General features: G+C 53.9%; 1 long non-coding RNA gene across 2 annotated transcripts; it reads right to left on the bottom strand.

Moving 5' to 3' along the window:
- Positions 1–348: 348 nt before the first annotated feature.
- LOC112546819 (uncharacterized) lies at positions 349–17179 on the bottom strand. 2 transcript variants are annotated; one of them, XR_016348009.1, is made up of 3 exons: positions 16651–17179; positions 10213–10293; positions 349–1257 (listed from the first exon to the last, which is right to left on the bottom strand). It is a non-coding gene; the product is annotated as an uncharacterized LOC112546819 (long non-coding RNA). The 2 variants fall into 2 exon arrangements; XR_012897964.2 differs by lacking the exon at positions 349–1257 and adding an exon at positions 8452–9596.
- Between the last annotated feature and the right edge of the window lie 888 nt (positions 17180–18067).

Below are 18067 nucleotides of genomic sequence, written 5' to 3'. Positions count from 1 at the left end.
AAATACTCCTCTCCACACACAGGCTCTGACTCAGGTTTGAGTCCAAGGCCCCCTCCCATCCACAAATCAGTCTGACTCAGGTCAGCAAGCCCTCAGGACCACTGTTCGCGCCATGTGCAGAATAAATTTGTTATGTGCACCAAGGCATGTGTGGATGTGCACCACCAATAGAAACACATGCTGCCCGTGACAGGTGCTCCACTAATCAGCTGGGTGGCATTTCAGTTTCTCCTGCGTGGCCTCCCCAAGGGCTCAGCTTACAGGGAACCCTGCTCAGGATCCAGTCCCTAGGACTCAGCAGACCCGAGTCAGGGCTGCCTAGTGCGTTTGCGTGGCTGTGAGACCCGAGTCCAGCACTTGGTAAGCCTCGGTTTGCAATATATTTAATGGAGTGTTTGCTCTTTGCACCGACTCTGTCCAGGCCAGAGAGTCCGTACAAAGACAGATCGGAAGTGAGTTATTGGAAACTCCGGCGCCCGGATGTAACAGCAACGTCCTTTGATGGAGAGACTAGGGATCTCCGAGCCCTTTGACTTAGCTGGTCTCCATCTCCTCGGTTGGCAGGAGGGGAAGGCACAGAGGACAAGCCACTTCCCCGGGGTCGGGCAGCCACAGAACAGGGCTTCGATGTCGGAGCCCTGTGCGCTGAGATTCCAGCACCAAGCACCAGGGAGAGCAGAACGAGTTGTTCTCCCGCAGCAGTGCCAGCCACATTCCTCAGCCAGCACCACGTCCACGTACCCGTCTAACCACCCTGCCTGCAGGCGGCGCTTGCCCATCCAATGGGGCCACCCATTTCTGGCTACGGAGGAAGAGCGCGGCCCGCAGTGGGCTGATCCAGTGGGCGGGGCCGAGGTTTAAAAATAAAATGAGGAAACCAGCGCCCTAGGTATATGTCATTATCCTAATGGGAGGAAACACCTTAATGAGTCATTAGGTGGCTCAAACCTCTCATCTGCTCCTTCCTCAGCAGCATGCCCAAAATAGACAGCAAGTCACTCCAAACCAGTGTGTACCTAAGCCAGCCACCCTGGCCTCCCTCCCCTGCAAAGAGCAACACAGGCCAGGGCCCAAAATAGTCAAGTGAGTCCCTCCTGGGCCTCCCCCCCGAAGGAAATGGCAGCAGGCCCCGGATTCACAACAAGCTCACCAGCTGCTGGCTTAGTGACGCGCCCAGCACAGCGCAGGGCTACGATTGTTGTTCTAACACACCCTCAGGCTGCCATGTGCTTCAGGAGGCAGACGGGCAGGACCGGCCTGTGGAGCAAAGGGAACAGCTGTGAGATTGTGCTGCTAGTCGGGTTCACTCCCAGGCAAAGGCCGGCCTGAGTCAGATTGTCACGGGACTCCATGCGGGCAGGTGCCTTTACTCTTGCAGAGTTCTGTTAGAGACAACGAAACGGTACCGGGACACCAGGGTCCCCCCAGGATGGACCAGACTGCAGGAAGTGGATGAGAACCACTCACGAATTTTGGGGGTGGGGGGGTGAAATTGTTTTCCCCTCAGAAACTGTTGATGCCTCAGAATAGAAACTGTGCATGGGGGAGGGTTGGTTTCAAGTAAACTTTTGCTGGGAAAGGTCCTTAGAATGAGATTTCTGGTCAAAACCACTGAAAGACCCCACCCCTACAACAGCCACTAGACTACGGATTAGGGCATCACACCCATTGGAGTCCATGCAACTCCCCCCTCTTAGCTGAATGGTCTAACTGGCTACAGGCGATTCTAGGATAGAGCTGTTTCAAGCATTTCAAGAGATCTGTTTTGTCCTAATGTGGAATGGGATTTTTTTTAAATCTCAACAGTTAGCTCAGGATGGGAAAACCATTTCCCACCCATGCCAATCAGGGTGGCCTCTAGATAGCACACCTGAAAATTGAGGGGAAGTTACAATTGACTCTTGGGGACATTATAGACAGGAGTGCAAATGGGGCTGGTGATGTCCTAGCGATAAGAGAACTCCTTTGATTTCTGGATCTAGGTGAGACAGTATTATTCGGAGAATCTATCTTCAGTCAGCTAAGGGAGCTTCTCTTTTCCCTGTCTCATAACAGAAAAACAAGTGGACAGCCTACGAAATTAAGAGGGTGGCAAAATTGAAAGTGATCAATGGAACCTTTCCTATACAATGTGTGATTAGATGGTGGAACTCATTGCTACTGGAAAAGTAGCCAAAGTACAAAATTCTGTGATATTAAAACAAAAGGCTGGATCTTTATAAGGATAATATGAATATTCAAAGTTATAGCAGTTAATGTCTGCACTAGCTCGTTAGTTCGAGCTAGGTAGGCAAATGAGGGCAACCGGAGTTGCAAATGAAGCCCGGGATTTAAATATCCCGGGCTTCATTTGCATGTTCCCGGGTGCCGCCATTTTTAAATCCCCCTTAGTCCGAACTAACTGCCCGCAGCTAGATGCAGCAGTTAAACGTTAATTCAAACTAACTCCTTAGTTCGTATTAACTGTTACTCCCCATTCCACGAGGAGTAACAGTTAATTAATGTTTAAAATGTCTAGGCAGTTAAAAATGGCGGCGCCCGGGAACACGCAAATGAAGCCCGGGATATTTAAATCCCAGGCTTCATTTGCAACTCCGGTTGCCCTCATTTACCTATCTAGCTCAAAGTAACGAGCTAGTGTAGACGTACCCTTTGAAAGGATATTACATGCCATGCCTAGGCAGAAATTGGTGTAATCCCTATCAAAGATCTGGATGAGACCTCCTGGGAGGTAGAGATAATCCCATGTTAAGCACTGTTGGGTTCTTCCACCTTCCATTGAAATATTTGGTGCCAGCCACTGTCAGAGGTACAATTAGGGACAAGACAGACCCAGGGTCTGATCCAATCTGGCAATTCTATCCCAATCTCTTACATATTATGGGCCATTAAGTTTCTCACAGATGATTCCTGCATTGACTTTATTAGCTTGTGGTTGAGCAGAAAGAGCGCCGACCTTTTATCTCAAGACTTCAAATAATGGAGAATCTGCCACATCCTTTTTTAAGCTGTTCCCATGGTCAGCTACCCTCCCCCTTACACTCTGCCATGCTGTGTGGCCAGGCCTACACAGACTTTTAAACCAGGACAATAATTACAAAGTTAGTGCCGCCAAACCAGAAATACGGGTTGAGGGTATAATTTTTCTGGCAACTGATTGGCTCTTCTAGGGAGATGATTCAGTGACTAAACATGTCAAATAATTCCTGAAGATTTAATCTGTTTATGATTTTTTAGATGCACACAGAGGAGACCAGAGGACCTGGTATTCAGAGAAGTACAATTGTTCTGCTGGTAAATGCTCTGGGTTGGAAATAAGAGCACAGGACATTCCTAGCTACTTATCAAGCCCACATCCTTGTAATAGCCGAGCCACTCACAATCATCAGTGTATTTTATTGTCACAATATTAGTTATATATGTAGTGTGCCCATTTTACAGCTGGAGAACTGAGGCAGAAAGGGGACTCTACTTGTTCATGATCACACTGAGAGTTTGTTGCAGTGCTTGGAACATAAGAACATAAGAATGGCCATTCTGGGTCAGACCAAAGGTCCATCTAGCCCAGTATCCTGTCTGCCAACAATGGCCAATGCCAGATGCCCCAGAGGAGTGAACACAACAGGTAATCCTCACGTGATCCTTCTCCTGCCAACCATTTCCAGACAAACAGAGGCTAAGGACACCATTCCTACCCATCCTGGCTAATAGCCATTGATGGACCTAATCTCCATGAATCTATCTAGCTCTTTTTTGAATCCTATTAAAGTCCTAGTCTTCACAACATCCTCTGGCAAGGAGTTCCACAGGTGGACTGGGTGCTGCATGAAGAAAAACTTCCTTTTCTTTGTTTTAAACCTGCGACTTATTAATTTCATTTAGTGACCCCTAGTTCTTATATTATGGGAACAGGTAAATAACTTTTCCTTATTCACTATTTCCACACCAATCGTGATTTTATAGACCGCCATCATGTTTCCCCTTAGTCTCCTCTTTTCTAAGGTGAAAAGTCCAAGTCTTTTTAATCTCTCTTCATATGGGACCCATTCCAAACCCCTCATCATTTTTGTAGCCCTTTTCTGAACCTTTTCCAGCGCTGATATATCTTTTTTGAGATGAGGTGACCACACCTGTACACAGTATTCAAGATGCGGGCGTACCATGGCTTTATACAGAGACAATAAGATGTTCTCTGTCTCATTTTCTATCCCTTTTGAATTTATCCTGGATCTCCAGTCCAGTGCCTTACCCATCCTTCCACCCTATATGGCAGCTCCCTCAATGAGCTTCCGCAGTTATAAAGTACAGCTGCCTAGCAGACATGGAGGAACATCGGCAACTGTTCTTATAACCCAAGATGACAGCTACTAGCTCGGTCACACACGCCATACCTTTCAAGAGTTGCACAAACAGGCATTGTGACATCGTGACGCAAATCCAGTTCCTCGAGAAGAACTGCCTTTAGCCACACCCCTGTTTATAGTCACCACAGGACACCGCTGGACAGGAAACTCTCAACCTCGTGGGTAAGAAATCTGCTGTATGGAGAACCCACGTGGTCGAACTGCAGTCCTTTAACTTGAAAGACTTTGGGGTGGGGCAAAGAAGCATAATATGAACATGCACCTTCTTGGTGCATCTCCGGCTGCTCTTTCAAACAGGTGAAGGAAGATGGGTCCTTCCAAATGACCTGGCCACCCTGTAAGTAGGGGTATTGAAATAGCAATTCAGCAGAATATACTATGGTCTACCAGAGGTCTTAGAAGCAGTGATGTGTCTTCTCTGAACCCCAGGACTCTGACCCCCTAAAAGCCTTCATTGGAGCTATTGGACCAGCTGAGGTTCTGAACCAGTTGAAAGTCAGGCCCACTGGCTAAGAATATGGCCTGTACATTCAGTTGCTTGATCTCACTTGGATTCCAGAAGGACCATTAACTATTCTCCTCTTCGCCGACTTGCTGTGTGAGAGTCTCAATATGGAGACCGCACAGAAGAGCTGCATAGTGGAGCATTAGGACCAGATCCCCCTGCATCCCAACGCTCACCCCAAATCTTCCTTCGCTTCTTTTCATTCCACCGCCGCACAGCCCTTTGCACCATCGAGATCATTCCAAGTTCAGTCTCCTCTCACCTGCTGGAGTGACACTGGTGTCACCCCCACCTTTAATGAACCAGTGTAAATCTGGAGTATTAAGGCTTTTCTCCTTCATTACTGACAGTCACCGGCAGCCTGCCCCATTGCTACCTGGTTCACCTCTTGATCCAGATGTTGGATGATTCTCCTCCCATGTCAACTAAGATGTGGGGGGCTTAGATCCAAAGGGAATGGGGAAGTCTGCTCTAGGCCAGTTTCATTTTTATTGTTCTTAGTTAAACAAGCTGGATAGGATGACGACAATTACAGCTTTACCGCCAGCGCGGTGACAAGGCGGGAACACAATCAGCGGAGCAGTAAGCACGCACGGTGCTCTGTCCATGGCACACCGCACCTCTGGACTTTGAGACTGCTTATCCATTCCCGGGGAAACCGGGCGTCACTTTACAACATCGGTCCTCACCCACTGCCGAGAAAAGGGAAGAGAAAGTGAAACTGAGTTACGGTCTCCCACAGTCAGAGGTAAAATATTGAAGGGTGGCGGCCCAGCAGATAGTGAGGGTGGAGCTCACCCGTGGTGGGAGGCAGGCACCGTGTGCCACGGAGCGATTTCCCGCATCTCAGAGGTTTGCAGGCACTAGTTGGCAAATGGCAGGGGGCAGCGAAGTCACCCAAATCCCATCCCAAAAACGACTCAGCATGAACCTGGACAAAGCACTCGAGACTTCTCGGTAATAGTCCTGCAATGACCAGAGCTTCAGTGACTTTAGGAGACCTTCCTGCATTTCTAGAGGGCTCTCGTTTCTTGAAGTTTAACAGAAGGACCAGCGCTAGTAGACAATCTCTTTACCAGCATATAAATCCTGCTGGCTATCGGCTTTATCGTTTTTCATCTGCAGGGAGATTCCCCCCCAGGTTATTTAGCTGGACTGGACAGACAGGCAGCAGTCAATTATAACATTTGTACATTTATTCCTGCCTACACGTCTATCCTTCAGCAGCGCCGGTCCCTCTCCAAAATGCTCTAACATTCTACAGTTACCGTCTCCAACACCACCTTGAAATACCTGAAGCACGTTGGCCCAGTGAACAGATGGGCAGCAAGATGTCTGGGTCCTATTCCCAGTTTTGCCCCATGGGCAAGTCACCTGTCGTGCCTCAGTTTCCCCTATAGAAATAGGGAGGGTTGGCTTGTTTGTTAATACTAGAAAAACATACAACGTCCTCAGATGAGACGTGCTACCGAGTGACACGGGAGGGATCAGGAGCATCTGGGGACAATCAGGCAGCGGGGCGCGTTTTAGCAGCAGGATGAACTCATTGCAAATAGGTCCCGGCAGGTCTTTGAGACAGGAAAGGAGACGCAGCGGAGCCAGCTACATGCCTGTGTCTGCCCACTGTCCTGATGGAGCTGCGCAGATTCCCTTCGTTTAGCAGGAGAGGAGGAATCTGATTGTTGTGCATGAACAGCAGCAGCCCGAGAGAGAGAGAAGCAAGACTACCATGAAGAATACCGTTCGAAGACGCCTCTTCAGGTCCCAACATACAGAATTCTAGGTGGATGAAGGCAGAGTCCATAGGTGCATAAACTCATTGGGGCGGATCTGGCTGATGGATGGATCTTGTTACGACCATTTTCATAGATGTTGTCCACAGCGTAGTACTGGCAGTAATTTAAAAATGCATTTTTCATTTCATTCTACACCACTTTGACCTTTGTTCGGCACCAGTTTCAGATTGCCCCTTACAGTCTCTGGTCTGGTCTGGTGGCGAGCTCCTCAAGCAATGTAGCTTCCACTAATTGTCTGGGACTATTCCAGAGTCTTGGGGTAAGACTTCCAGAAGTGCAGAACAGACTAAGGCCAGGTCTACACTAAAGGAGAAGGATGAATCAAGATACGCAACTCCTGTCGGCTTTCCTTACTCCTCACAGGAGTACAGGCTGCCTATTGGGGCACTCTCTGAGTTTGATTTAATGGGTCTTATCTAGAACTTTGAAATCAAACTCCGGAAGATCAATCACAGCAATGTTGATCTTCCACTGAGTGAAGACATGGCCTATGTCCCATTTTCAAGATTGACGTGGGCATTCCGCCACTTTTGAAAATGGGACCCTGGCTCTTTTGAAAAGTCTTATTCTTTGTCTTATCTTGTGGCTTCCAGAGTAGTCAATCCTAATCGTTAGTTAAATTCTGCATAAACATAAGAACATAAGAACGGCCGTACTGGGTCAGACCAAAGGTCCATCTAGCCCAGTATCCTGTCTGCCGACAGTGGCCAGCACCAGGTGCCCCAGAGAGGGTGGACCGAAGACAATGATCAAGCGATTTGTCTCCTGCCATCCCTCTCCAGCCTCTGACAAACAGAGGCCAAGTACACCATTTTATTCCCTGGCTAATAGCCAGGTTATGGACCTAACCTCCATGAAATTATCTAGCTTCTCTTTAAACTCTATTATAGTCCTAGCCTTCACAGCCTCATTTGGCAAGGAGTTCCACAGATTGACTACACGCTGTGTGAAGAAGAACTTTCTTTTATTAGTTTTAAACCTGCTACCCATTAATTTCATTTGGTGTCCTCTAGTTCTTCTATTTAGGGAACTAATAAATAACTTTTCTTTATCGGCCCTCTCCACACCACTCATGATTTTATAGACCTCTATCATATCCCCCCTCAGTCTTCTCTTTTCTAAACTGAAAAATCCCAGTCGCTTTAACCTCTCCTCATATGGGACCCGTTCCAAACCCCTAATCATTTTAGTTGCCCTTTTCTGAACCCTTTCCAAGGCCAAAATATCTTAAAATATCTGGATATAGTTCAGCAAAGGCTGAAATATTCACCCACAAACAGAGGAACAGTCATATGCAGGGGATAGCGTCAATGTCTTTTTATAGGCTTTCCATTTAGAGGAGACACTCCTTCTCTACTATTTTTTTAAACCCACAGCAAGATTAAGAAAAAGGTGGATGTAACACAAGACATTGTCACACACTTCTTCTGGCAAGCCAACCCCATGCTATGTCTTGATTTGGAAGAAGAGACCCATAAGGAGAGACAGGGCCATTTTCATTTTTTGACAAGTTCTCCTCAGAAAAGGTTCACTGAAGAGCTGTAGACGTAGAATCCTAGAATCCTAGGGTTGTAAAGGACGTCAGGAGTCATCGAATCCAACCCCCTGCTTAAAGCAGGACCAATCCCAACTAAATCATCCCAGCCAAGGCTTTGTCAAACCTGGACTTAAAAACCTCTCAGGATGGAGATTCCACCCCCTTCCTAAGGAATCCATCCCAGCGCTTCCCCACCCTCCTATGGAAATAGTTTTTCCTAATATCCAACATAGACCTCCCCCACTGCAACTTGAGCCCATTGCTCCTCGTTCTGTCATCTGCCATCACTGAGAACAGCCTCTCTCCATCCTCTTTGGAACCCCCCTTCAGGAAGTTGAAGGCTGCTCTCAAATCCCCCCTCACTCTTCGCTTCTGCAGACTACATAAGCCCAAATCCTTCAGCCTCACCTCATAAGTCATGTGCTCCAGCCCCCTAATGATTTTGGTTGCCCTCCTTGGACTCTCTCCAATGTATCCACATCCCTTCTGTAATGGAGTGTGGGGCCATAATTGGACAATACTCCAGATGTGGCCTTACCAGTGCTGAATAAAGGGGAATAATCACTTCCCTAGATCTGCTGGCAATGCTCTTCCTACTGCACCCTCAAATGCCATTAGCCTTCTTGGCTACAAGGGCACACTGTTGACTCGTATCCAGCTTCTCCTCCACTGTCATCCCCAGGTCCTTTTCTGCTGAATAACTACTTAGCCAGTTGATCCCCAGCCTGTACCAATGCTTGAGATTCTTCCATCCCAAGTGCAGGACTCTACATTTGTCCTTGTTGAACCTCATCAGATTTCTTGTGGCTCAATCTTCCAATTTGTCTAGGTCACTCTGGATCCTATCTTACCCTCCAATGTATCTACCTCTCCCCTTACCTTTGTGTCATCTGCAAACTTGCTGAAGGTGCAATCCATCCCCGCATCCAGGTCGTTAATAAAGATGTTGAACAAAATTGGCCCTAGAACCGATCCTTGGGGCACTCCGCTAGAAACTGACCGCCAACCAGACATCGAGCCGTTGATCACTACCTATTGGGCCTGACAATCTAGCCAGCTTTCTATCCACCTTACAGTCCATTTATCCAATCCATATTTCCTTAACTTGCGGGCAAGAATATTGTGGGAGACCGTATCAAAAGCCTTGCTAAAGTCAAGGTATATCACAACCACTGACTTTCCCATGTCCACAGAGCCAGTTACCTCATCATAGAAGCTAATCAGGTTGGTCAGGTACGACTTGCCCTTGAATCCATGTTGACTATTTCTGATCACTTTCCTCTCTTCCAAGTGCTTCTAATGGGATTCCTTCCATGATTTTTCCAGGGACTGAGGTGAGGCTGATATCCCTCCGGCTGGCGGCTCCTCATGGGGGGGGGGGGGGAATCTTCTTGCTGGAGGGGGGAGAAATTGGGACTGGGATGGGGGGAGGGCTCAGCCCCCCAGTGGCTCCTCCCTCTGTGGTGGGGGATTGCGACTGAGATGTCCATGGCTAGTCAGCCTGCAGGCAGACAGGTGGTTGTTCCTTGTGGGAGGCCAGACTTGGGCTCCTCACTGGGGGGGGGGAGCTGGAGTTGGGCTGCCCTGCCCCCAAGCTGGCTGGCGGCCCCTTGGGGTGGGGAGGCTGGGACTGGTGGCCTGTGGTGGGGCTCCTCCCCAGTTCAGTGCTATGGCCGAGGACTGGGGGAGGGCAGGTTTGGGGCAGGGGATCCCTTACCTGTACTCGGTAGCTGGCCATAGGGAGAGCCCCGGCCCCAGCTAGCCACTCCCTCCCTGGTGTGCCTGCCCCCTTGTGGTCACACTGAAGTTTAACTGTCCCTTATGCTCGCTGCCCCCTGTGGTCGTTGCGGAGCATAACGATCCCTCCTATCAGATCCCTCCCTTTCCATATTATGGAAAATAATCAAATCCCAGGTACACCCTGTTATCCTGGCACAACCAAACCCCGACCTTACTTTAAGTTAGGAGAAGAGGAAGCTGCCTCCCAAATTTGGTGGTCCTGGCTCTTACCATTTAGGAGGAGTTCTTGAACAAACGGATTCACAGCTGGACGGAGGGTCGGACTCAAGGACAGACAGACATGCAAACTCACTAAAATAGAGAGAGAGATACACACATGTAGAAAAACAGCCCACAGCAGTGCCCAAGGCGCTCTGAGAGAACTCAAGTTTTGGTTCCTTTTCTCATAAGGCCAGTCAAGGTGACATGCTTTCTGCCACGTTTCTCCTCATGTTTTCCTGTAACCAGGGGGAACATGATAACACACAGCCGCTGATTCACCATTGATTAGCCAATATTTCAGGCTGCTTCGCAGGCACGTCGGTCGCATACCAGACAGCTGTGATGACAGAACAAAGCGTGGGGAGGAAGCTGGCGATAGGGTGGAGGCTAATCACCTGGCCTCAGCCAGTCCCTTCCAAAAGGAATCCGAGGAGGCTGCTTCAGTTTCGTTCTAAGTTTGTCCAAGGTAACACAGACCACGCCCTGGGGGCAGTTAAACACAGCGAGGAGTCCTGGGGGGCCTTCCAGATTTTGGGGAGGCATAAACCCACTTTGTCAGACACAGCTCCCCTGGCACAGACCCGTTTGCAAGAGTTGTGGTGCCATTATCTTGGGAATGTTTGGTTTGATAAACGAATCGAGATGCCATCTCTAGTGAATGCCCCTGAAGGAGCGTGGAGGAGGGGGAGAAGGAACTAAAACTCACCAAACTGAGGTGGTGTTGTGACCCTATGTGCCAGGCACTCAAATTTGACCCAGCGGCCCCTCCACCATCCCAGCTGGGAAGGAACACCACTCTCCTCACCTGACTCCCCTCCCCCACCTCTCCTGAGTTCAGAGCCTCAGACGTGCATTTAAATAGTGGGGAGGCAAAGGCTCTTTGACCTCCCCCATCTCGGGCACCCCCGTGCTGAAGCAAGCCCGAGATCGTACGCCAGTCCCGTGCCACGGCCCCGGCTGCCGAGAGCAGAATGGGCCCTGGAGACTGACCCGCCATCTTGTTCCGGAACACGGCACAGCTGAGGGGTTGCACTGGCAACGCACGGCGCTTAGCTGCCTGTGGACGCGCACAGTTCTCCAGGGCCCTCCCCGTGCTCTAGTCATGTGGCCTAACACAGATGGGGCCTAGTACTCCATCCGTCCGACTGCAGCAGCGCAGAGCAGGGCTCCGGGGCTCCACAGAGCGGGTACGGCCTTCTCTCGCTTTCCCTGCTCCCTTCCCACCTGGCTGATCCCTTCCTACGGAAACCCGCCCAAACCCACGGGCGTCAGGTAACGTGCCACTGAAGCCACCACGTGGCGGCTCTGCTGGGGTGCTCAGCCCCTTCCCCCTGCTTTGCGTCTGCCCATTTGGACAAGATTGCCTCACTGTTGCCTTGCACACCCGTTTCTCAGGGCCCCTGTGTCCTCTCTTGTCTGATACCGACACCGTCAGATCTGTGGGCCAAGCTCAGCTGCTTGCTCTGTGTTTGTACAGCACCGAGCGCAGCGGGGCTGCCGGGGGTGATTTTCCAAACAGAAGGGGAGGGGTTGCTCCGTCATGAAGCACTTGGAGACACCCTCACGGACAGGGGTGAGCCGTGAACTAAGCATGTGGCAACACGTCTGTGGCCACGTCAGTATTTTGGGGCTGTTGACCATGGTCAATCAGAACTTCCAGACAGCTGTGGGGACAGTCGTCTGGTTCCCACGTGGTACGCATGGGCCCCATTAGATGCAGTAAGTCCAAGGCCACTGCAGCCCTGTGTTCTAGTCTGATCTCCCGCATAGCACAGACCATAGAAACCCCCCAATAATCCCTGTTTTAGCTTGGACAGATCTTTCAGAAAAACATCCAGTCTTGAGCTACAAATTGCCTGAGCGGGCGAATCCCCCACGACTTTCGGTAAGTCGTTCCACTGGTTTGCTCCCCTGGCTCTGGAGGAACAATTCCAGTTTCACCAGAGAAAGCGCGGCGGAGACACAATAGCCAGCTCTTTATGATGCCTGTTTGCCTGGACAATGCCCCGGTTTTGGGAAGAGGCGCTTGCTTTCGGCAGAGACGTCCACCCGCCCCGCGATACTTATCAGCCCTCTGACAAGGGCAGAGCAGACTGTGGAGATAAATGCCGGCTCAGCAGCCCACCCCCACTCTGCATTTGGCACAGCCTGGCTCTGTTTGCTTTCCCTGACCACACCTTGGCCCCGGGCTGTGGCAGCCGGTTTTGGCTACCTTAGAAGTGATACCGTCTTCTAAAGGTCATTTATATACAAAGCCTTCCCGGTCATGTCTTGTGGCATTCCACATGCTACCTGTCTCCACCCTCCTGCCTCTGTTCTTAAGGCCGTTAAGGGTCCCTCCTCGTGCTACATTGCCTGACCTTGGAAGTGAGGATTATGCACACGCCGTTTCCTGAACGGCTCAGAGACCGTGTTACGAAAGGGGCCCCTACGCTGCTTTGCTGTTCACACTGGCAGCTTTGAGTGTACAGCCCCCCGCCCCGTCCTGGGCACACACGCCAGCTGGGTCATTGGCTAGTTCAGCACTCCATCGACCACAGCGGGTGGCACGGGCTGCATTCCAGGTTGGACAGCAGAAACCGCAGCACAGAGATGGAGTCGAGGGCCCATGTGTGTGGGGAAAAGAACCTCCCAAGCCAGGGCACGTACAGCCCATGGCAGGTGTAACTTCTAACTGGCGCACTGGGGAGATTACCCCACAGCGATCTGGAGGGCAGTCATTGCGATGAGATTACCCCAGGGTGAGCTAGGAAAGCCGTTCTGATGAGATTACCCTGGGAGATTACCCTGGGGTGAGCTGGAGGGAGCCGTTGGGATGAGATTACCCCGGGTGAGCTGGAGGGAGCCGTTGGGATGAGATTACCCCCGGGCGAGCTGGAGGGAGCCGTTGGGATGAGATTACCCCCGGGCGAGCTGGAGGGAACCGTTGGGATGAGATTACCCCCGGGTGAGGTGGAGGGAGCCGTTGGGATGAGATTACCCCCGGGTGAGCTGGAGGGAGCAGTTGGGATGAGATTACCCCCGGGCGAGGTGGAGGGAGCCGTTGGGATGAGATTACCCCGGGTGAGCTGGAGGGAGCCGTTGGGATGAGATTACCCCCGGGTGAGCTGGAGGGAACCGTTGGGATGAGATTACCCCCGGGCGAGCTGGAGGGAACCGTTGGGATGAGATTACCCCCGGGTGAGGTGGAGGGAGCCGTTGGGATGAGATTACCCCGGGTGAGCTGGAGGGAGCAGTTGGGATGAGATTACCCCCGGGCGAGGTGGAGGGAGCCGTTGGGATGAGATTACCCTGGGTGAGCTGGAGGGAGCCGTTGGGATGAGATTACCCCGGGTGAGCTGGAGGGAGCCGTTGGGATGAGATTACCCCCGGGTGAGCTAGAGGGAGCCGTTGGGATGAGATTACCCCGGGTGAGCTGGAGGGAGCCGTTGGGATGAGATTACCCCGGGCGAGGTGGAGGGAGCCGTTGGGATGAGATTACCCTGGGTGAGCTGGAGGGAGCCGTTGGGATGAGATTACCCCGGGCGAGGTGGAGGGAGCTGTTGGGATGAGATTACCCCCGGGTGAGCTAGAGGGAGCCGTTGGGATGAGATTACCCCCGGGTGAGCTGGAGGGAGCCGTTGGGATGAGATTACCCCCGGGTGACGTGGAGGGAGCCGTTGGGATGAAATTACCCCTGGGTGAGCTGGAGGGAACTGTTGGGATGAGATTACCCCGGGCGAGGTGGAGGGAGCCGTTGGGATGAGATTACCCCGGGCGAGGTGGAGGGAGCCGTTGGGATGAGATTACCCCGGGCGAGCTGGAGGGAGCCGTTGGGATGAGATTACCCCGGGCGAGGTGGAGGGAGCCGTTGGGATGAGATTACCCCGGGCGAGGTGGAGGGAGCTGTTGGGATGAGATTACCCCGGGCGAGCTGGAGGGAGCCGTTGGGATGAGATTACCCCGGGCGAGGTGGAGGGAGCCGTTGGGATGAGATTACCCCGGGCGAGGTGGAGGGAGCTGTTGGGATGAGATTACCCCGGGCGAGGTGGAGGGAGCCATTGGGATGAGATTACCCCGGGCGAGGTGGAGGGAGCCGTTGGGATGAGATTACCCCGGGCGAGGTGGAGGGAGCCGTTGGGATGAGATTACCCCGGGTGAGCTGGAGGGAGCCGTTGGGATGAGATTACCCCGGGCGAGGTGGAGGGAGCCGTTGGGATGAGATTACCCCGGTTGAGGTGGAGGGAGCTGTTCCGATTCTGCAGTTATCGGGGTGGGATTCTTGCGAGCGCTAAGGGAGTTAGGCCCCAACTCTCAATTCGACTGGATTTGGGCTCCGAATTCCCTTTAGCTCGTTTGAAAGTCCCAGCGATAAGTATCCCGGCCCAGATCTCCAGGATAAAGCAGGAGAGTCCCGGGGCTTTCAGGGGAGCTCCACCAGCGCAGAACCAGTCGGCACCAGGAGCCTCCGGGCCCCAGGACTCTGCCAGGCAGGACAACCGACGCCGTCAGCCCAAGGGCGAGTAAGACGCTGCCCGGTCCCAGGCACCCGCCGCCGTTAGTCTGGTTGTGCAAGTAGAGCCGGGCGTGGGGGGGCCTGGGTTCAGGCTGGGGAGAAGGACCAAACCCCCATGGAGAAGCAGGAGACTGCAAATTACCCCGCGTCACCTACATTGGCCCATTCTTAGGCGGCGAGTTGCCCGTGGTGCCCGGGCTCCACTAGCGTGAGGGCTGGGTCTGTGCCCTGCCCCCACCTGCCGGCTCCCGTGCCCCTCCCCCAAGTGCCCCTGCCAGCTGCTTGGCCTGGGAAACCTGACCTGCGCCCTGCCCCACCCACAGCCGGCAGCTCAGCTCTGCGGCTCCCTTGCTGGCTGCTGCGTCTGCCAAGGGAGGAGGCACGTGCGAGGGGGTGAAGGAGAAAAAAGGGGGGGGGGAGAAGAGAAGAAGGGGGGCTAGCTCTGTCCATCCCCCACACCCCAAACCCATCCCCAGAACCCTACAGCCTGCACCCAACCCACTGCCCCAGCCCTGAACCCCTCCCGCATCCCCAACCCTCCTCTGCACCTACAGCCTGCACCCAACCCACTGCCCCAGCCCTGAACCCCCCCCACACCCCAACCCTCCTCTGCACCTTAGAACCTGCACCCCAACCCTCCTCTGCACCTACAGCCTGCACCCAACCCACTGCCCCAGCCCTGAACCCCTCCCGCATCCCCAACCCTCCTCTGCACCTACAGCCTGCACCCAACCCACTGCCCCAGCCCTGAACCCCTCCCGCATCCCCAACCCTCCTCAGCACCCTACAGCCTGCACCCAACCCACTGCCCCAGCCCTGAACCCCCCCCACACCCCAACCCTCCTCTGCACCTTAGAACCTGCACCCCAACCCTCCTCTGCACCCTACAGCCTGCACCCAACCCACTGCCCCAGCCCTGAGCCCCTCCCACACCCCAACCCTCCTCTGCACTTTAGAACCTGCACCCCAACCCTCCTCTGCACCCTACAGCCTGCACCCAACCCACTGCCCCAACCCTGAGCCCCTCCCACATCCCAACCCTCCTCTGCACCCTACAGCCTGCACCCAACCCACTGCCCCAGCCCTGAGCCCCTCCCACACCCCACCCTCCTCTGCACCTTAGAACCTGCACTCTAACCCTCCTCTGCACCCTACAGCCTGCACCCAACCCACTGCCCCAGCCCTGAGCCCCTCCCACACCCCAACCCTCCTCGGCACCCTACAGCCTGCACCCAACCCACTGCCCCAGCCCTGAGCCCCTCCCACACCCCAACCCTCCTCGGCACCCTACAGCCTGCACCCAACCCACTGCCCCAGCCCTGAGCCCCTCCCACACCCCAACCCTCCTCTGCACCCTACAGCCTGCACCCAACCCACTGCCCCAGCCCTGACCCCTCCCACACCCCAACCCTCCTCTGCACCCTACAGCCTGCACCCAACCCACTGCCCCAGCCCTGACCCCTCCCACACCCCAACCCTCCTCTGCACCCTGCAGCCCACACCCCAGCCCTGTGTCCCAGATCTGAGCCCCTCCCACACACCAAGCCCCCCGTCCCGAGCCCCACCCTAGATCCAGAGGTGCATGGGAGGAGGGGACTTGGACCTGCTCTGGGCACCAGGAAACATGATACTCACCTGCCGCCTCCGGACCAGTTGGCAGCCCTGCCCCCGCACCGGCATCAGAGAGCGGCGAGGCCCAGTGGCAAGGCCCACCTGTTCCCTCCCACACAGGCGTTCCACGGCTGCCAGCGCCCAGGGTGTCACGGGGCACGGCCCAGGAAAAGCAGGTCAGGCAGGCTGACTACACGGGGCACTTAGCGCCTACAGACTGCCTGTGAGGCAAGTGATCCTGCCCCGGGATGACGTGTGTGAGGAAGCCAGGCAGGAAGTGCTGCTCTCAGCATCCACCCGCGCCCATCGCCCGCCTGCGTATGAACAGGCAGGATACCCACCTCCTTACGCCAGCTATCGCCGGCGACCAGCCCCCTGGCGTATCTCCCGCGCCAGGCATTGAGCTACGGAGCGTGCTCCGAAACGCCTTGTCTCCACCGACCCCGCGTTTGCTTTTCCTGGGAATTGGGGCTTTGCCCTTCGGCGAAAGGGGCCAGTCCCAACGTGGGGTTAACGCGATGGAGCCGGGGCGGGCGACCTGCGGGCCAGAGGGGTTCTGGGTGGGGCCCGCGAGGGATCTTGTTTGCCGTTGCCCGCGCTCGGGGTTGCCAGATTCCGCTGCTTTCTGGCCGTGGCGGTTTTTTCCCACCTGCATTCCTGAAGTGACGCACACGTGACGCCACTGCCCGGGAAGTGAGGTGTGTGCTGACTGCGAGGGCCGGGCGCTCCCTCTGCAGCCAATCACAGCGCTGCTACGGTTCAGTCGGCCCCGCCCACAAATTCTAGGCATGCAAACACAGTGAGCAACACGGCCCTGTCCTGGGAGAGGAAGGAGAGCCCCCTGGGAGGAAGGAGAGCCCCCTGGGAGGAAGGAGAGCCCCCTGGGAGGAAGGAGAGCCCCCTGGGAGGAAGGAGAGCCCCCTGGGAGGAAGGAGACTACTCAGAAAACAACTGTCCAGCGTTTTTGTGCTTTCATAATCCCTTCCTTGTGTTAAAATGCAAAGGGATTTTGGCTGGTAGTTTTTCAGGGCAGCAGTTGCGTTCCAGGAGCACGTCAGGGGCTGGCATTAAACCCAGAAAAGAAAGAGGCATCTGGTTTCTATGTTCACCAGTGGAAAAACAAAATGCCAGGCTGGCCATCACGTGACAAGACGTGGCGTCACATGACCAGCCGGCGAGATGCAGGTCACCTGTGGCTCAGATCTGCGGGTTCATTTGGGGGACCGCTCCCACGGAGCCACTAGATCAAACCCCATTCGATTCAACCCCCCTTTCCCCACCCCCACGCCCATGGGCACAGAGGGAAAGGCGGGCGAAACAGGAGCATTTTGCCTTTCCAGGGTCTTGCAGCAGCTGGCTAGTTATCACTCACTGGCCGGCGCGAGTCCCCTGGAAGGGGAAGTGGCATAGACGAGGGTTAGCAGCACACGGCAGCTCCCAGGGCTGGCTGGAAGAGTTCAGAGGGAATGTTGTTATTGTCAGTGTTTGCCAATACGGTGCAATCCAAACGTTTTTGCAGACTGTGATTTTCCTGACGGGCGGGTGGAACGCAGGCAGGACTCTGTTAGAGCTTACCCACTAGCCAACCTCCTTTGGGGCTGAGCATCCTGCAGGGTCTGCAGACCCAGGGCTGTCCCCCCAGGAGCATACCAAAGCATGTGGCCACGTGTGGGTGAGGTTGAGCTGCATGGAGCTTTGCTTTGCTTCGTCCACATGGAGGAGGAGTTGCTTCCAGTTCCAGCTAACGTGGCCTGCTCC

The sequence above is a fragment of the Pelodiscus sinensis genome, chromosome 28, assembly GCF_052426305.1.
Source record: "Pelodiscus sinensis isolate ZL-2025 chromosome 28, ASM5242630v1, whole genome shotgun sequence".
Lineage (NCBI taxonomy): Eukaryota > Metazoa > Chordata > Testudines > Trionychidae > Pelodiscus > Pelodiscus sinensis.
This window is presented reverse-complemented; position numbering and strand designations above follow the sequence as displayed.